Raw genomic sequence first — 17,383 nt, 5'->3', positions numbered from 1 at the left:
TGCTACACATTCCTGTTGAAAAGCCACATGGAGCCAAGCTGATGGCAGCCAGAGCCCTGGAGAAGCTTCCACCGCCACTAGATCCGCAAGATCTAGCCTGTGATCTTAACTACATTCCACATCATTGTGAATGGCTATGTGAGTCTGTAGAAGAATTTATGAACTGGTATCAGACATATGGGCTAATATAAAAATTATGGACTTGATCTGAACAGGGCTGGGATGTTTTCTTAATTTACAATTACTCTTGGATATAAAACTCTCTCTTAAACACATATGAGTGACTCTGCATTTGTTTCTCTAGTCCACCCGGACTAACGCGTGCATGCACTCCTTTCCCTGGACCCCACTAAGCCCAGTCCTGTAGCCTTCTCCACCAAGACATTAGATGTATGAGTCTGGGATGATCCCAGGCTAACTGAATATCACCAAGTGTCCTCATCAAAGTCACAAAAAACAGAAGTGTTAGCTGCCTAACTGAGTGCAATCTGAATTCCTTGCCCATGAATTTGCAGACTAGAATAAACTTGTGGTTGTTTAAGCTACTAAACTATGGAGTCCCCTGTTGTGAAACAGTAAATAGCAGGAGTACCACATACCCTTCTGAAAAGGAAGAATGGCCTGTCACTCACTTCCGGGTACCAGTTCCCACTGCTATAACAGGTGCACGAACTCTCCTTGCACAGGTTATTTACTAAGAATTGATACAGAACTGAAATTAAAATAATATACTCAAATAAGCAGGAAAATAGAACTATAATGAGCCTTCAAACTACCTTCTGGAGTACAAGGGGAATATTGGCCCTCGCTTCTCCAGAGCGTGAGAATAAGCAATGCCCCAGTCACCTTATCATTAGCAACTGGCCAATGTGTTTCACGTCTTCGTACACTTGCACTGTGTGCTGCCAGTGCCACCCCTTCTTTCAGGACACTGCACGACGAGGGGAGGTAGCCGGTGCTGAGCCCCCTTGGGGGTTGTTCCACACTAGCACAAGAAGTTGCAGGCCTACTCCAGCCATGGGGTGTTGTGTTAGGCACAATTCTCCCCTGCTGAAAACATACTCTCACATTTCCTCAGCAGATCCGCAAGGTCCTGCCACTAATCAGATAAATGCTGAGTGGGAGTGGAGCAGCAGCTTAGTGGGCTTACCTTGCACTCCTCCCAAGCCTGGTTCTGGCCCCAGCCTCCAACTCCATACATAGAAGAAGGTTTGACAAGCAGGGCCTGATCAGGACTGCTAGAAGTGGCCTAGTTTCAACCATAGCATATTTCAGGTTAGCCATCAGCAGTCAGGCTACATCAGCCTACTGAGAGAGGAATATTCTTTGGGTTTTGGGTGTAAATTATTGTCCCTGTCAATATAACTGAATCTCTCCCGACACCCAACTCATTTTGTTTGCTTGTTTGTTTGTCAAAACTTGGCTTCCTTATTGAGGCCATGTCAACATCGTTTCCACCTGGGCCTGTTTTCAATGTAATCAATCTGGAACCTTCCCTTCTGAACTTCAGATTCTACCATGTCCTCACAAAGCTACCAAATTCTTCAAAGAGATAGATGAATCAGCTCAATTTCTGTGGTAAACCCACCATGGTGGCTACCCCTTCCCTGCCTCCCTCCCTGGCGTGTATGGGAACTCTCTGCAAACACTGGAGCTTGGATGGAGCCTGTCCTCTGTGGCCCTGCCTCAGAGGCCTCTAACCGAGTGAGCCATGACCCTGACTATGCTATCCAACCGTCCGAAGCCTGCCAAAGTGCCAGTCCTCTGTTAGGCACAGAGCAGATGTATCTTGGTAGGGTCCAATTCCCTGTCATAATTAACAATCTTCATATTAAACTCTCCCTGTTTGAATTGCTAAGCGATTTCTGTCTCCTGGTTAGATCAGGACTGATACATTGCCTGTGTAATTAATTATCTGCTCTCTCCGCCCACCCCCCACCGCATCCTCCCCAAACCAGCATTGATTGCCTGCATCCAGAGGAGGATGACCCGTCTAGAGAAGGACATGAACATCAACCACATTAAGAAGCAAGGGCAACTGGGGACAAATAAGGCAAATGTGATCTACTGTCTTCAAATTGCTGGCGAACTGGCGTATGGGAGGGGATTTGGACTTGTTCTGATGGGCTTGGAAGTTGAGAGCGCTAACAAGCCACCAATAAGGGGTCACATTCCATCTTAGCATAAGTGAGAATTTGCTCATCATTGTAGCTATTTAAATATGAGACATATGGTCTACCGTATGCATACATGGTCTACCGTACCGCATACATGGAGGAGATAGGGACGGGTTAGATAATGTTTGGTGTGAAGTTACGGAGGGATAAAGAAATTGGATCGGAATGTAGCTACAGGTCCCCCCCACACACACACACAGGTGGTACTGTCTGTGCTTGAACACCCCCAACAGCACCATGGAAGAAAGGCCTGGTGATCCACTTCTGTCAAGATCACAACCAAGAAAGCCCAATGGAGAAGTTTTACTCTGTGTCCCGTGGGTTTGCCACGGGCCCAAACCAACTTCATGCTAATGAGTGCCATTTTTCTGCTTTGGGTGACTGAGAAGATTTCTAAGTATCCATCATCTTGGCCAATGAACTATAGTCCGTATCCTTGGACAATAATAAACGGCTAAAGAATCACATGCTGAGCATTTAGACCTAAAACATGGATTTCTGTCACGCTCCTATGATTGTAACTAACACCGTCACTTTAAAAGTTTCTCTCCAGTCTTTAATATTTTTGAATATCTAATTGGATAAAAGTGTTGTGCCTAAAAATAGAGTGATATTAGTGTTCTAAATCTATTTAACCTTCTGAGCACAATACTTTTTCAAATAAGGTGAAAATACTATTGCTTTAATTTGTATATGATATGGAGGTTAGTTATCAAAGTAATCATAAGCCTCATGTGCTATGTTTTATGTAACTTTAATTTTTAATCTGAAGAAACCGAGGAGTATTTAACTTAGACATTTATGATCTATTAAAGTCACTGTGCAGATATTTTAACAGCGGACATTAAGTACACATGAATTTACAGGTCTATAAATGTCTTCTTGCACTGTACAAAAGATATCATTTCTGGAAACTTAGCTGGGAAATCCAAACTTAGTTCCTCATTGTCAAATAATAATTTCTAATCGTGGAAGAAATGCTTTTATCTTGACTGATTTAAGTTACAAAGCTTGACCATTACACAGGAAAAAAAGTAATTTATCATCTGAAAATTTTTTAATTTAATAAATCATTTTATTGGGGGCTTTTACACTCTTATAACAATCCATACATCAATTGTATCAAGCATATTTGCACATATGTACATATCATTTCCAAAACATTTTCTTTCTAGTTGAGCCCTTGATATCAGCTCCTGTATTTTCCCCTTCCTTGCCCCACCCTCCCACCTTCATAAAACCTTGATAATTTATAAAATTATTTTTATTTTCATATTTCACACCATCTGCTGTCTCCCTTCACCTAGGTTTATGTTGTTCATCCCTCTGTGGGGGAGTGTGGGGGGATGTTGTACATCAATCATTATGTTCAGTTCCCCATTTCTCTCCCTTCTCTGCTCACCTCCCCCCTACCCTCATGGTATTACTACTTTCATTATTGGTGCTGAGGGGTTTATCTGTCTTGGATCTTGTATTGAGAGCTCTTATCTGTACAAGTGCACACACTCTGGTCTAGCCAGATTTGTAAGGTAGAACTGGGGTCATGATAGTTGAAGGGAGGAAGCATTAAAGAACTAGAGGAATGTTGTATGTTTCATTGGTGCTATACTGCACCCTAGCAGCCTGGAAATTTGACAAATGTTTATTGTTGCTTCTTTGCTAGGCATGCTGGATACAGCAGTGAGGACAAATATGGTTTCTCCTCTCAGGGAACCTATAGTCTTGAGGGGCAGGGGGGAAATCATGCTTCATTATAAGTGATGAATAATGCTACAAAAACTTATAGTGGCAAGGATTTTTTAAGTCATTTTATTGGGAGCTTTTACAGGTATTATAAAATCCATAATTAAATTAGATCCAACATAATTGTACCATTACTACCACCATCATTTTCAAAACATTTTCTTTCTTCTTGAACTCTTTGATATCAGCTCCCCTTTATCTCCTCCCTCCCCCACCTTACCCCCCAAGAACCCTTATTCTTATAAACAGTTATTATTATTATTATTTTTGCCACATCTTACACCATACACTGTATCCGTTCTCCTACAATTCTGTTATCCGTTCCCCTCGAGTGGGGTTACACAGAGTCATCTTTGCTAACAGTTCCCCTTCCTTCTCCCCACCTTTTCTCATACCCTCAGGGAATTGTTGTTCCCATTACTTTTTCTGATGGGCTTATCTATCTTGGAATTTATGCACCGAATGATCTTCATTATACAAATGAATATTCAAAGGTCTGACAAGCTTAATGAGGTAGAACTGAGACCATAATAGTATGGGGAGGAAATATTAAAAACACTCGAATATAGTTATGTGTTTCATCGGTGCTATACTGCACCCTGGATATATCTGCCCCCCCACCCCACCCAACTTCCCACCTCCCATATGCTCCTTCTGTGAGGGACTGTCCAATTATCTTACAGGTGGATTTTGGGTCTCCACTATGTCTGTGCCTCTTCACATAGATTTGGTTGCTTGTTTTTGAACTTCTGATGCCTATTCCCATCGACACCTCATGATGACGCAGGCTGGTGTGCTTCTTCCATGTGGGTTTTGTTGCTTCCCTGCTAGATGCCCACTAGTTTAACTACAGCCTTTAAGATTCCCACCCCCCACACACACACTATATCTTTTGATAGCCAAACATCATTAGTTTTCTTCACCTACTTTGCTTATGCACCCATTTGTCTTCAGCAATCGTGTCAGGAGGCTGAGCATAATCCATTGCGGGGCAGGGCTTTGTGAGTTGAAGTCTGATGTGGGAAGGCAAGGAAGGCAAGGCTTCCTTGATAAGGTAGCCCTCAAGGTCAATCCTAAAGTGTGGGGTGAAAGGAGGAATGAGATGGATATGGTCTGAGTGGAAGAGACACCATGTGTTTGCCATGTAGGAAATAATTTAACATGTTAAAGGATCAGAAAACTATCCAGGCCTGTGGGAATAAGAGAGCAGAGAGGGCATGGATACCAGGACTAATGAGAAGTGAGTTTGGGTAAGACAGCAGAAACCAGGTCCTTGGAGGCATATCAAGCCAGGCTAGAGTTTGGAGCTTATTTTTATCTAACTTATTTACCTTTATCCTATTCATCTTTAATCATTATCTTAGTGCCATAGTCCATTAACGTGTGTACATGTGTTTGTGTGTACAAGCATGTATGTGTGTGCTTACTGAGTTTAATATAAGAAGTATTACTTGCTATGTATTCTCATTTTAAGAACATAAATAGAAAATAATGCGTTGTCCCAAGTGCAGTAGGAAACTATGGGATGCTTCTAAGCCATAAGTGATGTGACTAGATTGCATATTACAAGTTCCACTCTGGTCAAGGAAGAAGACTAGCTGCAGGGAAGACAGATGAAGTTAAGAGTTGATGCTGATTTAACACTGGGCAATGCATCTGGTGATGGGAGAAGTAACTGAAATTAAGATATATTTAGATCAAAGAAACAAACACTTGTTGATGAGTTGAATGTGCAAAGTAAGGAATTTGGAGGAGTGACATTGTTCCAGATGTGAAGTGCTTATCAAACCAGTTGTCCTCAAATTGACTCTAACTCACGGTGACCTTATTAGTATCAAAGTAAAACTCCTCCATAGGATTTTCAATGACTGAATTTTCAGAAATCGATCATTAGTTCTTTTTTCTGCATGGACTTGAACCACTAACCTTTCATTTGGCAATCTTCACCCCCCTCACCCCCGATTGTGTTAAGACAACAGCCAAGGAAAAAAATCTAAATTAACTTCCCATGTTTTTTCCAGAAAACAACTCAGTTAACTGCATTGTCATATCTGACCTCTGTCTAGCCAAAGAAGAAAAACTACCATGAGGTAAAGGTCAAACAAGCATCCACTCTCCAAATTTATTATTTGTTTTTCTAGTACCCCACACCCAAGGTACCAGTGTCAGTCTGGGTAGACTAGAGAAACAAATGTGCTCATATGTGTATAAGGAAGAGCTTTATATAAAAGAGCAATTGTATATTGAGAAAACATACCAGTCCAGATCAAGTCCATAAGTCTGATATTAACCCATATGCCCCATACTAGTCCATAAATTCTTCTTTAGACTCAAGCAGCCATGCTATGATGCTGAATGCAGGAAGATCACAGGCTAGTGGGTGGAAAGTCTTATGGATCCAGTGGCAGTGAAAGCATCTCAGAGCTGGCATGGGTCTTCATGTGGCTCCTTCAGCTCCAAGGCTCTAGCTCAATCAGCATAGCTCCATCTAGTTTGTCACCAGGAGTGCCTGGCTGGTAGACAGTGTGTCTGGCCCCAGTGAGCTATTTACCTCTGCCCCATCTCCAAATGAGGTCATCAAGCTGCGACCCGATTAACAGACTAGACTCCACCCGTTCCTCAAGTTGACAGGAGATTATGTAACTGCCACACTGATCAATTAACCTTTAATGTCCAAAAGAAGCATGCATGCAGAACATAGCAGATATGGTGGGGTCTTGGCCCCTGCTCCAGAAGTAAGGGAGAGATAAACACAAACCAGACACTTCCAACTGGCTACTTAAATCTAAGACAGGAATGGAAAGCACATATTTGGACATTCATTAAAACCTAAACTAAACTCAACCCAAGCACTCAATCTGCTAGACAATGCCTACTAAGAGTTGATACAGGGAACTCAGTCACTGCCCTGGTCCCCACTCTCCCAAATGCCAACAAAGCTGTGCACACACTAAGTGCATTACCCTGCTCTCCATCACCACAATAACAGATTTGGAAGAAAAAAAGAGCTGGACTCTCTACAATGTTAATCCTACATGAGAGTTTTCTATGTGACTCAGGAAAATCAGCAGGTCAATCAACAATAACCCTACTTTATCAACAGAGAAGGTTTCCCAGCCATTCTCCTTGGATTATCCTCACGCCTGTCCCTGGTCCATCTAGTTTCCTCACTGCAAGACTAACCTCTTTGAAAGTTCCCCCAAAGGCCCTTTGACCCCTTCCTCACTTCCGGGCATACCCTCCTCCAGAAGCTGGAAAAATCCAGTCACTTTCCTTTTCCACTAAGACTCGCCCTGGTACAGGCGGCAGAGCAACCATCTTTTCCCAGGTGGTTCTCTTAAAGCCTTCTTGGGGAGCAGATTGCCACAAGGCAAACAGAAGATCTGAGCCAAGTGTTTGAAGCAGGAGTGATACCAGACTTCTCTCCAAAATAGACACCTCTAAAGGTTTTTACCATCAAGGCCCGCTTGGAACTGTTTCCCCCACCTACCCATATCCCCCTAGAGATTCCACACTGTCCTACCCCTCCCTCCCCTCTCCCTTCACCCAACCAACACACACACACACAGAGATGGACCGCGAAAGAGAACCAAGGGAGACAATAATTTTATTTGATTTGATTGCTAAGACCTAAGAAGCTGTAACCAATCTGAAAACTAAACTCACTGCCATCCAGTTGGTTCTGATTCACAGTGACCCAATCAGACAGGGTAGAACTGCCCCTGGGGGTTTCTGAGACTGTCTTTCTTTGTGGGACCAGAAAGCCTCACTTTCTCCCACAGAATACCTAGCGGTTCAAACTGTTGGCCTTGCACTTAGCAGCCCAATGCATATTCCCTTGCAGGGCAACTAACAGAAGCTACTCTAAGAGAACTCCAGGGTAGCAAGAAAATCAAGGACTAAGCAGGAAGCACACAGGAGGGAAGAAGAGAGAATGGTGGTGGAGGTAGGGGTGGGGATGGGGAATCATGCTAATTCTACCCCAAACATTCTAGCATGAACAGGGAGAATTAAAGATAGTAACCCACAAAGACAGGACCCTTACTTTTTGTGACAGAGAAAGCAAGTTGGCACCCCACTCACATACCCTATAGACAAACACGTCTCAAGGCCACTTAAAGAACCCACCCTCGTCCTACCCGCCACCCAAGCCCCAAGTTGTAGAATCACAGCTCGTGGAATAGTCTTCCTGGAACTAGAGCAAATCTCCTTTCCCTTCCTGTTCCCCTCTCCTTGCCATCCCCAATACTGTCCCCCACAGCCTCCTTGACCCATCTACCATCTCCCGGAGGTGAAGAGCCAATCTACTTTCAAGATAGGGGAATTCTGGAGAGGCAACATGTTGGCCTGGTGAATGAGAGGCTGAACTTGGGAAATGTCAAGTTTAACGTTTTTGTCAGGGTCAGCTAGAGGCCTGAATGACCTATCCCTAATTGTCTCACATGATCAATTCCAGAAGTCATGTCAACTATCAACTAATATTACCCCACAGATAATGAGATACACAAACTGGATTACAAGCCCAATCATTGTGCTGGAATAAGGACCAATCAGGATGAAAGAATAAGGGCAGTATAGCGGCTAAGACCAGCTACCCTATAAAGTTCAATGCCATACCCCTAGAGGTCAGAGCTTCCTCAAATCATGAGGTGACCTGATCATTATTGGAATGTTCTTTGCTTATGAAATCCCTGCTGTGCTTACTGTCTTGCCTGTCTTATTGTCATCTTGTCTTGCTGTTTTGCAGGTGTGGTTTCCTCTGCTGTGGTGGCAGACCTCTCGGGAAAAACTTGCCAGCTTCTTCCAGGGAGAAAAGCCAGGTAACGTCGACTTTTAACACATGGCAGTTTCTATGAGATGTCAGTCTGGAGATGTTGTCTAAGTAGTTGGGAACCTCAGTCTAGAGTTTAGGAGAAAGGACAGGAATGGAAATGAGGATGGCCTCAAACTTTATGTGGCAAAGATCTCTTGAGTTTATGTCACATACCAGCACTGGTCTTTGGGTTCTAGTCACCTATCGGTAACAAAGCAGGTGTCATCACTGTCTCTCGGGACGTAGAACAATTGTGTCTAAATGACAATCTTAAGTAAAAATAAATAGATTTGTATGGAGAAGGAAGCCAAAACAGAAGAACTACCAACGTCTACCCTTGAGAGCAAAGAAGAGAATGAGTTGCAAAGAGGTAGCATCAGAGCCAATGAAAATCAAACTGAAATGGCAGAGAGTTGACAACACAATAGGCGCTTGAGGTAGTTAGTTTATTGCGCCGACCTGGCTGATAAACACGTGTGGGGTTAATTGAAGGGCGAGATATAAATGGCTCAGTGAGCCTCGCCTTTCTAGTTCTCGGTCTCTTGCTCTCTGATGGTTGGACCAGGGTGCAGCTGCCTTAGCCAGTTCCTTGCTTCAGCTGGCAAGGCTGACTACCTGCAAGACATCCCTGAGAAGAAGCCACATGGACCTACCCCAATGCAGCCCTGGGTGCTGGAGCAGCTGTGTGGAGACCTCTCCCAGTGCTGAGATGTTTACACATTCACTGACTCGGCTTTCTTCCTGCAGTTGGCATCATTGTGTCTGTTTTGGGAGATGGAGGAGGACTTTGTGGATTGGGTTGGACATAGGGTTAATGGGTTAATGTTGGACTTGTAGGCTTGGGCAGCACTGGCTTGGGATGTTTTCTTGATGTGCACTTACCCTTTATATAAACCTCTCTCTTATACATGAGTTTCTGTGGATTTGTTTCTCTAAATTACCCAGACTAGCACAGTGCTGTTTGGACTCAACTCTAGATTGTTGAGAGATGGAAAAACTGTCCTAGAACTGTTCTGAGAGACTTCAGTTCCTTCCCATTGTGGAGAGGGAGAGTTTAGGGACCAGGACAGCAATCTTGCCTCCAATGGTGGTGAGCTGGATAGGAAGGAATCCACTGGCGGGGGGGTTATGGAAGGTCTTTTATAGTTTGAATGAGGGGAACAACTGAAACCATTCACATTTTAATGCTAAGCTACCTCGTTGTTATATCCCATGCTATCCTGATAAGAAGAGGAAGCAGCGGTTATAGTAATACTGGATCAGTGCTGATTTCCTGGTTTTGAACATGGTACTATGGACATATAAAATTTTAATATGAGGGGAAGTTGAGTGAAGTGTAGATAGGAAATCGCAGTCATTAAAATACTTTTCCCCTCTGAAATAATTCCAAAATGAGTTTTGCAAAGGCCGTATTTGGGGTGACTTATACACAAAAGGTGCCGCATCTTACTGACGGTGCTCAGTTCATAGAAATGCTTGGACCCACTGAACTCAATGAAAAACTATTTGAAAATTCCAGATCCTCAAAGCTAGTCTGAGAATGTGAATTTATCATAATGGATGTTGTTTATTTGGCCTCATTATAAACAGGTGTGGATAGATTCACATCTATCACATCACTGCAAGTATTTTAAATATTCTGACCCTTCAGTTGACTTTAGCTGTTCCCCCACCCCACCCCCATCTTCTGTCTTCATATAGTGAATTGCTTCACGTGGACCTGCCACTCAAAATGCTGCTGGATTCCATACATGAGCTCAGAGAGAAAAGTAAAATAGCTTCTTCTCTTCCTCTTGCTTGAACACAGGTGCTTTATAAAGCATACTTTTAATTTGATAAACTATTTTCTTAGGGTAAGATGTATTGCTGCTATAGTTTCCATTTGTATGCATATGATTTTATTCCAAACAAAATGTGTTTAAACATGCCTCTGCTAGCAACTGATATTGTCCATCAAGTTCTCTCAGCAATACTTTTGCCTTAGACTCATTAGGGTGCCTTCAAATAGTAGGTCCAATTCAAAACAGGCACAAAACAGGGGCTTCTCCCCTGTCTGCTAAGGGGATGAACGAAGAACCCTGTGAAACAAGGGATGGACAAAGGGCTCTGTGAGAACTGGATTGACAGACACCTTCACCTTGAAGCCAGGCCCCAATAGAAGTCCAGGACAGGACTGTACTCGAAGATCATTCTGAGACACGCTGACCCAAAGCAGCAGCCCAGATAGAACGGAAAGAACTGATGTATGTGCCCTGAGGGACAACTGAGGAACTAATTAAAAAGTTGCTTGACCATCTGGAGGGTGACCACCACCTCCCCTTTGAAAGTGCCGTAGCAACACGGGAAGCATCCCCCTAGACAACCCCCTGACCTCAAGTCATAAGGGATACCCCCTTCGCTTCGGGAGCAAAGTGTATCTTATCTATGCTTAAGATATCTTTCTCAACTCCCAAGAGGGACCTGCCTCATCTCTGTTGAAGTGATTCTATGCTTTATTAAACGTGCAGCTTAACTCTATTAAAGGGTGTGTGTGTGTGTGCGAGCCAGGCTTATCTCTGGACCCTAAAAACCACATGGATTCGGAGCTTTCTAGTTCCCAACGTGGAGGACAGCCCCGGAACCAAACCTCACAGCTTCCAAGGGGATCTACTGAGCCACTTAAAACCAAAGCAAACAAGCCAGCTCAGAAGGTTAGAGAGACTAATTTGGCGGACTCTGAAGGGGTAATCTGAGAGATTTTTCTCAAATGAGACAAAATGATTATGAGGGCTTTATTAGGACAAATCTTGAAGAACATTGAAAAAAATCTTTGGTGAGAAAAAGATCAGGAAAGTGTCTCTGAGAAATTTTTCCCATCACATCAATGTACCTGCTCATTCTTCAAAGGTAGCAAGGACTTTCCTACAAGAATTCCATTTGGAAACCTTACCCCGTCTACCCTACATCCCTTATCACATCTCTTCAGGTTTCTTTTTTTCCTCCAAACTCAAAGAACACTTTAAAGTAACATGATTTGAGCCCCTCAACGTTGTCAAAACAGCTGTTTTGATGAGATGTGAATCTGAGTGGGCAGAATACTTGGGGAGGGCTTACAGAGAGGGAAATGCTAACTTCAGAAGTGGAGAGACCTAGATGAAGGGTGCGTCCAGAAACAATCCCTTCACACTTGGACATTTTTTGTCTAATAAAGGTAGGTATCTATGATTTTGTAACAATAGTTTTTTCCTTACCCTATATAAATGTTTTTTTAACAACTGTATCAAACGATTCCCTAGACTTAGTTGCTTTGTTTCTACCAATGTGCAAGTAGCCCAGTTTAGTGTAGAAACCATCTCCATTCCTAAGGAATTTATCAAAGTATATACTCACACCCCTGTAACACCCATCCTCATCTGGGACTCAGCACAACCGTGGACAAAAACATGGTATTTCAATAATGTCTCAGGTGCAAAATATTGGATTGTCATTTTTTGGAAGTGATATCTTAAACAATGAAATCTGATGGTATCATCAGGAAACACTTGTTCTCTTGTCCCACCACACTCTATTATTTGTGACGGCACAACGTGTTATAGATCGGAGAGGCTGCCAAAATCAGTAGTCAGCTTAAAAAAAAAAGACCCCAAATTTTGCATATTTGGTTCTGAAAATCTTCTCCGATAAGACTTTTAAGTTCCTTTTGAGGACTTGGCTGATGACCACGAGAAGATGAGTGTTGAAGCTTCGTGTGCTGGAAACCCCTGGAGCCCCATTAGCAGAAGGAGAAGAGCTGGGAGTGTCTGCAGAGCGGGGGGCCTTTTATCTCCTTGATCTTCATGCAAATGTGTTTCATCAGTGCATAGTGGTCAAAGAAACATCATTCAGGATGTCCTCCCACAAGAACTCTCATCTAACCAGTGCTGACCCATCCATCTAAAGGTAGATCGGATACTTTTCTCAAGCAACCCTCCAGAAAGAACTGCTACAATCAAAACCCGAAAGAAGAAAGAAAGGGAGTTGGGGCATTGGGACACCTTTCCCAGAAGTCTCTGAGTGCTGACAGACATGGCATTGCTGTATCGTCATCTCTACACCAAAGATGAAGACAGCCTGAGGAGGGGATCAACTGACCCGGAAACCAGAGTTGTGGTTTCCTTCACAGGCCTCTCTGCTGCCTGTTGCTCAGTGTTCTACTTAGCAGAACGTGTCACAGGGCGTGTAGGGCGGGCCCATCCACTCACCCAAAACATGCTGTTTGTCTTTTACTGAAACTCGTAAGAGAGAATCATTCTCAGTAAGATCATATGCAACAGTGTGGCATCCATCCACCTACATTCCTTCCTGTGCAGGCAAAGCTCTTATGGATATTGACCAATAACAACAACCAAAAAGAAGCATCCATGAAGAAAATGTTACAGAATGAAAGCTGGAACTCTGTTTAAGTCTCTTATGGTGACGCTGTCAAAGTCAATCATTCATATTTGGATGCCAAAAAGGACTCTTATCATTTTACTAGCTTTATAAAGATAGCGACTTCAAAGCATGATTTACATAGCATTTGTCAAAAATAATGTCAGCTATACTAGAGGGCCAGAGATAGAAGGAGGGGACTACATTTTTGAATTCACGCTTAGACTTCCAGCCTTGCTGAACTGGGAAGAACTGAGAACAGCTGGCTCTCTTGCCTCATCCTTGGGGCACAGAGAGCCCCAACAGCCCCAACTGGAACAGCAGGGGGCGATGTTAGCACATGCTGCTGGAGCCCAGGGCCACCTGGGACAGACCTAGGTTTGTGATGAAGGGGAGCTCTTTCTTTTAATTAATTTATTTGGTTTTCTTTTCAAACCATTTTATTAAGACCAAATCCAGATATCATACCATCCCATTGTTGAGTCATATCAAGCAGTGCTGTACAATAGCTACCACAGTCCGTTTCAAAACATTTTCTTCCTTTATGTACTCTTTGATATCAGCTCCCCCTTACCCTTTCACCTCCACTGCCATACCCCCCAGAGACCTTTATTCTAGTTATTGTCTCTAGAGACTCATCCATCCTGGGTTCCATATACTGGAAAAACAGAAAAGCGCATAACAGAGAGTCAAGAAGGCTAGGAACAATGACACAATACAGCAGAGATGAACCTCAATGTGAGAAAGGAAGAAAAAAACACAAAAAAATGTCATAAACCAGATCAAGCCCACAGTGTATCAAAAGTATCTAAAACATGACAAGGTTTTAATCATTCAAGTCAGATTTATCTTTTTAATCTGCTATATTCATCTCTGCAATACTCCCTGTCTGATCACCAGATTATTCCCAAAGGGGACCCCTTTCTTAGCATACAGAAAATGAGCAAGTAGAATGACTGTGACAGGAAGTGGGCACTGATGATATCCCCAACGGTCAGGGTAGATCCCTACTACTTAGACACAAGGCACAGCACAAATAAGGACATAACAGTTCCCCTGGATTAGTTTAGTTTTTCTCAGATTAAACAAATATGGTGAAAACGAAGAAACCATAGTTATGTAGACTAACAGGAAGGTCACTTAGCAGTCCTAGGTCACCCAGGGACAGCCTCAGATTGGCTAGTATGTAAACAGAGAAGGACATTGGGTAGGGACGCCATCACATACATCTGCTCCAACTCCCCCTCCAGCCAGAATTGCAGCTTTAAAAAAAATGTATTCTTGGACATTTGCGCAGCTGTCTTCTGTTTTAATGTTAATATTTCCTTTAGCCCCATATCAGTTAAGTTTATATTTAGTGAACTGAAACATGAGGGGAGCGTCTTAGTGTTTGAGAAAGATCCTCAACATCACTACTATCCTTTATATCTTAGAACAGTCTACCTGTTCTACCTTCAAAATATATCCAAATCCAGTCACCACTCACAAGTTCCACTACAACCACCTAATCTGAGCCTGTACGACGGTCTCTCTGCAGCAGCACTTCTGGGGTCCTCCCCCCCGCCCTCTTCAGTCTAGCCAGAGTGGCCTTTGTTCAAATACATGTCATATCATGACACCCGGTATTCAAACCTTTTCAGTGGCTTCTCATATTACTTTGAGGAAAAGCCAAGTCTTACCATGGACTCTAAGACTCTATATAACCTGATCCTGTTATCTGTCTGACTTCCTCTCTTGTCCCTCTTGCTCAATCCACCCCAAAATTGGACTCTTCTTGCTAGTCTTTGAACTCTCTAGGTATGGTCCCCCCTAGAAGCCTTTGGGGCATGCTATACCATTCTGTCTTTAACATTCTCCCCAACAAAGTTGAAGGTCTCTCTTCCTCACCTCTTCCGGGTTGTTACTAACGTGCACACTTACAACCACTTTCTCTTCTCACCCCAGACTTTATTTTCCTCGTAGCACGTATCACCAAATAACAGACTATATTTTCCACTATTTATCTAGCTCAATGCCTATTTCCCTCAGCCGGAATGTGAAGGCTAAGAGGGCAGGAATCTCTTGTTTATTTTATTAAAAACTGTGTTCCTAAATTCTACAGCAGTGTCTGGTACACCGTTGGTGTTAAACACACCACTGATTCATTCAACTGGAAAGAGAAATGACTATCAAATTAATCACACAGACTTAATGCAGTGAAGTCATTGACGTAAGTGCCGCTGTGTTAGAAGAAGTGACAGAGACTGTTCCAGAATCCATTTTAAGAGACAGGAGAAATGAATGTGTCTTAGGCTGTGTTCTTGAGAAAAGAAACCCTAATGAAGTTTTATATATTTTAAATTTATTTAATCTTATTCATATTCCTACTCATATTTATACTTATATTGAGAAGAGAAAGAGAATTTATCCCCCAAAAAGGGTTATGAGGGCCATGTCAGGCTAGAGGCTTCTCCTGATTCATGTGACTGACTGCAGGGGCTGATGAAGTCACAGGTCAGATGGCAGGCTCCTGATTTACAGATCCACAAAGCGGGAATCTCAGATTGGCGGGTCACTTCCCAAGGACCAAAGATCAGATGGTGATAAGCCAAATATGGACTCCAGAGCAAGGGATGCCCCTTACATCTAAGTTAGATGTGACTTGAGGGAAGGAGTGGCATGAATGAGGGTGGGGCTTAAATCACATCTTATCCAGCTGTGATTCAATATGCACCCCACAATAATCCTGCCCCTTTAACATAGAGAGTCTATGTTAATACTAATATCAGATCACGCAATGGAGCACAACCCCACGATTCGGGGAGTCCTGGCCTAGCCAAGCTGACATGAAACATTAATCATCGTGGAATGTGTCCTCTGTGCTTTCAACCATGAGAAAGGAACAAACTCAAACAAATAAAAAGCACACACTTCACTGTCATCAAGTTGATTCCAACTCACAGCGACCCTATAGGACATACTTGAGCTTCCCTGGTAGGTTCCCAAGATTGTAAATCTTTATAGGAGCAGAAAGCCTCATTTTCCTCCCAAGGAAAGGCTGATGGTTTTAAACTGCTGACCTTGCAGTTAGCAACCCACAACATAATCCATTATGCCCCAAGATTCTTTGCTTTCAACAATAATCACTCTAAAATGCATTTTGTATCACATGTATTTTATTGGGTGAATTGAGAAAAAATCTTTATGTATTTATTTGTTTAACCTTCACTGCAACCTCATAAATTAAGGATCATTTTTGAGATGAGGATTATAGGTGAAATAATTTTAAAATCCCTTGGTGAGCAAGTGACAGAACCATGATTAGAATTTAGGAATATTTGACTGAATGGTCATGATTTTCTATTATATGAGCTACATCTTCCTGTAAGAAAAACATATTTAAGGTGTTAGATATGGCCTCATCACTAGAAAGAACCTTTGGGATAATCCAGTAAAAGTCTTTCCCATTTTGCATTTGAATTTATAATGAAACATAATTAAGGTTTGGTCGTTTTGACTGAAAACAAATAGAACAAGAACAAAAATTCAATGCATCAAATGATCCAAGATTATCATAGTGATGCTTGTAACTTGCTTGACTCAGCAGGAGCCCTTTGCTGGGTCCTCTGTTAGCCCCAAGCCCTCCTCTCATTGTGGTCTTTATATAGCCTATGAATATCATTGTTTTATTTTAATCATGTAGCATCTCCCTATGACTATACCCCAAATAATTGTCTGAAGAAGTTGATGCTCACTGCTACCATTAATATCAATCCAAAAGTTGGAAGCTCTTGTTTTTCATTTGCATAATTAGGGTCTGAATATCAGATTTCCCTTTGCTCAAGACTATGCTGAAGCAAAAGACATACTCACTTTTTCAAAACAAGCCCTGAGAGGCTTCAGAGGGACAAGTTCTGACTAAGTAGGAGGTGCTCTCCAATAGTTGTATGTATTTGCCACTTTCCTTAGTCTGGCCTTTCAGCTCCACCTAAGGGCCCACCAGCCCTGTGACACAGATGTGGCTAGAACACATGTACGTGCAGGTCTGGTGCTTGGCAAGAAGCAGAGGCTGCCAATTGCACTGTGCTGTACTTAATTAAGTAGTAGTTTTATGAGGTGGAGGGCAATACACCAGGGGCCAACTCAAGACCACGGGATTTATTGAGCTCTAACTGCAAACTGACAGTCCCCAGCATGCACAGAGTCTACATTACAAGAACTTTACTGTTGTGCAAGAATTCTACTGGGACCTTAGCTGAGGCCTCTGTTCCATAAAGCACCA

At 42.7% G+C, this 17,383-nt stretch overlaps 1 pseudogene; it reads right to left on the bottom strand.

Moving 5' to 3' along the window:
* Positions 1-17,383, bottom strand: part of LOC142440200 (large ribosomal subunit protein uL16-like) — a 139,874-nt pseudogene that overhangs the window by 19,414 nt on the left and 103,077 nt on the right.

Source organism: Tenrec ecaudatus, chromosome 1 (assembly GCF_050624435.1).
Source record: "Tenrec ecaudatus isolate mTenEca1 chromosome 1, mTenEca1.hap1, whole genome shotgun sequence".
NCBI classification, from domain to species: domain Eukaryota; kingdom Metazoa; phylum Chordata; class Mammalia; order Afrosoricida; family Tenrecidae; genus Tenrec; species Tenrec ecaudatus.
The sequence above is the reverse complement of the archived record's forward strand: the minus strand, read 5'-3'. Positions and strand labels throughout refer to the sequence as shown.